The sequence below is a fragment of the Apium graveolens genome, chromosome 8 (genome assembly GCF_009905375.1).
Source record: "Apium graveolens cultivar Ventura chromosome 8, ASM990537v1, whole genome shotgun sequence".
NCBI classification, from domain to species: Eukaryota; Viridiplantae; Streptophyta; class Magnoliopsida; order Apiales; family Apiaceae; genus Apium; species Apium graveolens.
Window position 1 is genome coordinate 15,726,033 of NC_133654.1, and position 7,344 is coordinate 15,733,376.

Genomic DNA, 7,344 nt, shown 5'->3' on the forward strand with positions numbered 1-7,344 from the left:
GCTCATTCTTTTCATTTGCGACCACAGTGATACCTTCTTTCTTAGGTACACATTGTACGGGGCTCACCCACGAGCTGTCAGAAATAGGATAAATGATGCCTGCATCTAGCCATTTCAAAATTTCTTTCTTTACCATCTCCTTCATGATCGGGTTCAGTCTTCGCTGCTGTTCCACAGTTGGCTTACTACCTTCCTCTAACAGAATTTTATGCATACAATATGAAGGACTTATCCCCTTGATGTCTGCTATGGTCCATCCTATAGCCGATTTGAATTCTCTCAAAATCTTTAAGAGCTTGTCTTCCTCACTACCTGAAAGGTCAGCTGAAATAATAACAGGTAACGTAGATGAATCACCTAAAAAAGCATACCTCAAGTGTTCAGGTAATGGTTTGAGCTCCAAGGTAGGTGCTTCCTCTATTGACGGTTTGAGCTTCCCTTCAGCATTCTTGAGGTCAGAAGTACCAAGAGATTCAAATGGTATGTCCAGCTTTCGCTTCCAGGGAGAAGCGTTCAGATATTGTAATTGCTCGTTGCTATCTTCATCATCACTGTCAAATTCCCCCACTAAGGCCTTTTCCAATGCATCAGACATTAGCATGTGCTCGAGTTCCGAAGTAACCGCAGAATCAATCACATCCACTTTTAAGCACTACTCATCTTCTGTAGGGAATTTCATTGCCTTGAATACGTTGAAGGTCACATCCTGATCTTGGACCCGCATAGTAAGTTCCCCTTTTTGCACATCTATCAAGGTACGGCCAGTAGCCAAGAAAGGCCTCCCCAAGATTATGGGAATCTTCTTATCTTCCTCAAAATCCAGAATAACAAAATCTGCAGGAAAGAAGAGCTTATCCACCTTGACGAGCACATCCTCAACTATGCCCCTTGGGTAAGTAATGGAACGGTCAGCCAATTGTAGCGACATGTATGTGGGTTTTGGATCAGGCAGATCCAGCTTTTTAAAGATCGACAAAGGCATTAGATTAATGCTTGCTCCCAAATCACAAAGGCACTTGTCAAAAGTTAGATTGCCAATGGTGCAAGGAATGGTGAAGCTTCCTGGATCTTTCAGTTTTGGCGGTAACTTTTGCTGCAGAACAGCGCTGCATTCTTCCGTGAGAGCAACGGTTTCAAGGTCATCCAGTTTCACCTTCCTTGAAAGAATAGTCTTCATGAACTTCGCATAACTAGGCATTTGTTCCAGAGCCTCAGCGAAAGGTACATTGATGTGAAGTTTCTTGAACACCTCCAGAAACTTCCCAAACTGTCTATCCAGCTTTTGTTGCTGCAATCTCTTAGGAAAAGGTGGTGGAGGATAGAGCTGTTTCTCCCCTGTATTAGCCTCAGGCAGAGTGTGTTCAACAGTAGTCTTTCTTGGTTCCGCCGCTTTCTCCTTTTGCTTAGATTCTTCATCTCTAACTTCAGCTTCGACTTCTTTTGCCTTTTCAGCATCAGCTACTTTTCCAGACCTTAAGGTAATAGCCTTGACTTGCTCTTTAGCTTCCTTCCTACCCGGTACTTCCGTGTCACTGGGAAGAGTGCCAGATTGACGATTGAGCACTGCATTGGCTAATTGACCGATTTGATTTTCCAAGGTCTTGATAGAAACCGCCTGACTCTTGCACAATAGCTTAAGTTCCTCAAAATCAGCACTAGTAGGTGCAGCTGCACTTCCCTGTTGAGGATATGATTGCCTTGTAGCATACTGCTGTGGTTGCTGGAATCCAGGTGGGTTAAACTGTTTACTCACTCCTTGCTGATATGTTGGCTGAATCGCATTCTGATTATTCCCCCAGCTGAAATTTGGATGATTTCTGTTATTAGGATGATAGGTCGCTGGCACAGGCTGCTGTTGTCGCTGATAATTATTCACATACTGAACATATTCGTTGACAAGAGAACACTGATCCGTAGCATGAGAACCTGCACAAAGATCACAAACCATAGCTATTTGATTAACTCCATACGTAGCCAGAGAATCGACCTTCATTGATAGCGCTTGGAGCTGGGCTGCAATAGCGGTGGCTGCATCAACTTCCAGAATACCTGCTACCTTGCCTGACGTCATCCTCTGAGTTGGGTTTTGATGCTCATTTGCAGCCATCATCTCTATAAGATTATACGCCTCAGTATAGCTTTTAGCCCATAAGGCGCCTCCAGCTGCTGCATCGAGCATGGGCCGAGATTGGGCCCCCAAACCATTATAGAAACCAGTGATCACCATCCAATCCAGCATTCCATGATGTGGACATTTTCTCAACATTTCCTTGTAGCGTTCCCAAGCCTCGCACATAGATTCTGTAGGTTGCTGCGCAAACTGAGTAAGAGCACTCCTCATAGCAGCAGTCTTTGCCATTGGATAAAACTTCACCAGAAACTTTTGCGCAAGATCTTGCCACGTAGTGATGGACCCAGCTGGTTCAGAATGTAACCAGTCTTTAGCCTTATTCTTCAGTGAGAATGGGAAAAGCCTCAACTTGATAGCCTCATCAGTCACGCCATTATACTTAAAAGTGCTGCAGATCTCGACAAAATTTCTTATGTGCATGTTGGGGTCTTCAGTTACCGCTCCTCCAAAAGAAACAGAATTCTGCACCATCTGAATAGTGCCCGGCTTGATTTCAAAGGTGTTAGCTTGAATAGCCGGATGAAGGATGCTTGACTGAATATCATCAATTTTAGGCCGAGAAAAATCCATAAGAGCTGGATCAGCTTGAACAATACGATCTCCCATGTTTACTGGTTCTTTCTGCTCAGTTCCTGAATCCGAATCCTCAAAATCTAACTTCTCCGGAATATCAAGAACTTCGTCTGTCTCCTCAGCTGTATCTAAAGTCCTCTTGCGAGCACAAGAACGAGTTTGCATAAACGCTTGCTAAAGTACCTGAAACACAACCGAAAAGAGTAAGTAACTACTACGTCCTAATCACTGAGTCCTAATGACCAATGATGGTAAGTACATAAACTAAACAAATACGCCGAGTCCCCGGCAGCGGCGCCAAAAACTTGTTAGGGCGAAAACACGCGCTAATATTCACGCAAGTATACGCGTTCGCAAGTAATATAGAATACTTTCTAGTTCGTTCCCTCAGAGACTCAGACTAATTTATTGTCTAATTAAACTCACTCACCAATGTATGATTACTTCTCAATGTTAAGATAATAACACTTAAAATTGTTGATCAAATATTAACTATAATTAACTACTTAATTAACCACTTAACTAACACTTCAAATTATCAATAATAAAACACTCATGAGATCACAACTTCATTATTACTTCCTTCTATAGCCATTGTTATTACCTTTAGCATGTGACAGTGATGATATTAATCGAATAACACGAAACTGATAAAAGCCAACTTTCATTGTACTAATACCATTCTACCAAACATCCACAATTAAGATAGAAGTTGAATAGTCATCAATTATGTTGAGTTCCTATATGTCTACAGAAATTGACAACACAACGATTTAAGCACAAGTTATTTCTTTTGATTACATAGGGCAAATAAAACTGTTAGAGTTACCCACTAATCATGCTCAACGTACATGAACCTATGCTAGCATGGCAAGTTCTAAATCTCAAGATCCACCGTCGCTTCACAAGAGATTAACACCCTATCTTATATGTTCGCGACGCACATAAGACGAATACGCACAACCAATACTAGATATCATGCAATCATCACACACTAAAGTATTAAACAATTAACTAAATAATTCCATAATAAATCCATTGTAACCCCATGATCACGATTAGCCCATAATAGAACTTATCGCCATCATGGGTTCATATGAAATCATGACAAACAACACAAGAAAATAATAACTACACTAATTATATTAAAACCGAGTACGTCACAAGAGTAAATAAGTCAAAGCAAGAAAACTAGCATCCAACGTTACAACAAAACAAAAATCACAAGAATATATGCTTCCCCTTCGTTGTGGTGTGCTAAATCGGTCTTCTTCCTTATCTCCTTTGCTTCTTGCATAAAACACAATCTAAAACATAATCTCCTTCATAATCTCTGTGAAAACGTCTCAAATCTACCTATATAATAGTCCCATAAAACTCAGATTACATAGAAGTTGGAAGCCAAACAGAAGTAGAAGTCTAAACTAATTTGTATTTTTTCCCGACCCTGCGCGACCGCTCAGCATTTCTGCGCGGGCGCGCAGGCTGCTGCGCGGCCGCTCAGCATTGCTGCGCGGGCGCGCAGGACCCTACTGGAAAAATTCCAAGCTTGCTCCGTTTCTTCGCCGTAATCTGCCCATTCCTTTCCTCTCGCAATGGTGAACACATGCCAAGGCTTATTCTTGATGATTCCTTCCCCGAAATGCAACTAATACCCTGAAATGCATAAACACTAGAAAAACGCATCAAATACACAAAATACTTGATTTCAAGACACCAATTTAAGCCATTTTCAGACGTTCTAAGTGGTATAAAATGCCACTTATCAAGAAGAAAACCAACTTTAAACTTTCTACATGTCTTTGGTTGTAAATGTTACATCTTAAGGAATCAATCTGATCACAAAGGAAAGTTTGATGCAAAGGCTGATGAAGGAATATTTGTTGGTTATTGTGCTGGAAAATCTTATAGGGTCTACAATCTAAGAACCAACATTGTCATGGAATCTGTACATGTTGTGTTTGATGATAAGAAGATTAATGGACTAACAGATGAGGGACATCATGAAGGACTCATATTTGAAAATATTGAGATATATTGTGATGATAGTGAAGATGAGAATGATGAAGAAGACATCTCAAGAAGAAACCAAAGTCTGTCTTTGGATAATGCACAGAATGCTGCATCCGTTGAAAGTCAAAATTCAGCTTCCGTTGAAAGAAGCAATGCAGCATCCGTTGAAAGACAAAGTGGATCATCCATTGAAGTTCATAACGAAGCATCCGTTGATCACAGTCTATCAACGGATAATCACCTCACCTCATCAGTTGATAGAACTCCCATTTCCTTTCAAAGGATCAGCAACTCAGGGGGAGTTTCAACAAATCAACATTCTATCTCACATCATGACAATACTGAGGCAACCTCATTAAGGGCTAATCTACCACCTCAAAGGAAATGGACCAAGAATCACCCTTTTGAACTGATTATTGGGAATGCTACATCAAAAGTACAAACTAGAAGGGCTACTCAAGATGAATGTCTGTATAGTAGCTTTCTATCACATGAGGAACCTAAGAGAGTGGAAGAAGCTCTATTGGATCCAGATTGGATTTTAGCAATGCAAGAGGAGCTAAACCAATTTGAGAGGAACAAAGTATGGAAGCTGGTACCCAAGCCAAAGAACAAGAGTTCTATTGACAAAAAATGGGTATTCAGAAACAAGATGGATGAAAATGGCATTGTCATAAGGAATAAAGTCAGATTGGTTGCCAAAGGCTATTCTCAACAAGAGGGAATAGATTTTGATGAAACATTTGCTCCAGTTGCAAGACTTGAAGCCATCAGAATCTTTCTAGCCTATGCAGCTAATGCCAATTTCAAAGTCTATCATATGGATGTCAAGAGTGCATTTCTAAATGGGGAATTGGAGGAAGAAGTTTATGTAACCCAACCTCCTGGTTTTGAAGATCCAAATTTTCCAGACAATGTGTATTATTTGTTGAAAGCACTCTATGGACTAAATCAAGCACCTAGAGCCTGGTATGAGACTTTATCAAAGTTCCTTCTAGATAATCACTTCACAAGAGGTACTGTTGATAAAACTCTCTTTTTTAGAAATGTTAATGGCTCTAAGATACTTGTACAAATTTATGTAGATGATATTATATTTGGATCTACAGATGATAAACTTTGTAAAAAGTTTGCTAAATTAATGCAAAGTAAATATGAAATGAGCATGATGGGAGAACTAACTTACTTTCTTGGTTTACAAGTTAAACAAGTTAGTGGTGGAATTTTCATTAATCAAACTAAATATATTTATGATCTTTTAAAGAAGTTTGACTTAATGGATTGTTCACCTGCAAAAACTCCCATGGCCACTGCCACCAAGCTTGAATTAAACAAGGTTGAAAAGTCTGTGGATATTACAAGTTATAGAGGCATGGTTGGCTCACTTTTATATTTAACTGCCAGTAGACCTGATATTATGTTTTCTACATGTCTCTGTGCTAGGTTTCAAGCTGACCCTAAAGAATCTCACTTAGTGGCTATTAAAAGAATTTTCAGATATCTCAAAGGGGCTCCAAATCTAGGAATTTGGTACCCTAGAGAGTCCGGTTTTGATCTAATTGGCTACTCAGATGCAGATTATGCAGGTTGCAAATTAGATAGGAAAAGCACAACAGGCACCTGTCAATTTCTAGGAAACAAGCTTGTATCATGGTTCAACAAGAAGCAGAATTCTGTTTCCACATCAACAGCTGAAGCTGAATACATTGCAGCTGGGAGTTGCTGTGCACAAATACTGTGGATGAGGAATCAGTTATTTGACTATGGTATAACTGTTGACAAAATTCCAATATTTTGTGACAACACAAGTGCCATTGCCATTACTGAAAATCCAGTGCAGCACTCAAGAACCAAGCACATTGATATCAAGTACCACTTCATTAGGGAACATGTGATGAAAGGTACAGTGGAACTTCATTTTGTTCCAAGTGAAAAGCAGATTGCAGACATATATACCAAGCAACTTGATGAATCAACATTCACAAGATTAGTAAGTGAGTTAGGTATGCTTAACTATTCATAATCTATGTCATCTATGTAATCTGTCTTGTAGCCTGAAATGAATTTGCTGCAAGAACAAAGTTGGCTTTAATCAAGACTTATCCTATCAACGGATATTCCCTATCCGTTGAAAGCCAAAATTATTCTATCAACGGATATTCATTATCCGTTGAAAGATAAATACATTTCTGGTAATTTTATCCTTCAACGGATAAAATAGTGTTGTTCATCAACGGATAATTATTTACCTTATCCGTTGATATGTCACGTTAGTGAGTCACAACCGTTGATTCTTTTACTCAACCGTTGATACAGATATACAGTGTTGTATGTATTTGTATTTACGGTAGTTTTCAGAATTTCTATAGTTTCTTTTATTCCTGAACGACTTTCACTTACTTAAAAGTATCATTTAATTGTTTTAATTTGTGTTTTAATTCAAGAAAGTATAAAAGCCCAATTGAATTCTTATTTTCACTTTACGCTTTCTTGCAATTATCATTCTCTTTCTCTCTCAATTCTCAAGTTCTTCTCTACAACCTCTACTCACAAAAATGGCACCAGTAGTCAAAATTATGTCTCAAACAGGATTTGTTTATGAAAAGAATAATTTCATAGTCTTGGTT

The 7,344-nt window shown here is 39.2% G+C and overlaps 1 non-coding gene across 1 annotated transcript; it reads left to right on the forward strand.

Moving 5' to 3' along the window:
• Nucleotides 1-2,237: 2,237 nt before the first annotated feature.
• On the forward strand, nucleotides 2,238-2,344 carry LOC141681483 (small nucleolar RNA R71). The gene has a single exon (XR_012558914.1). It is a non-coding gene; the product is annotated as a small nucleolar RNA R71 (small nucleolar RNA).
• The last annotated feature ends 5,000 nt before the right edge of the window (nucleotides 2,345-7,344 follow it).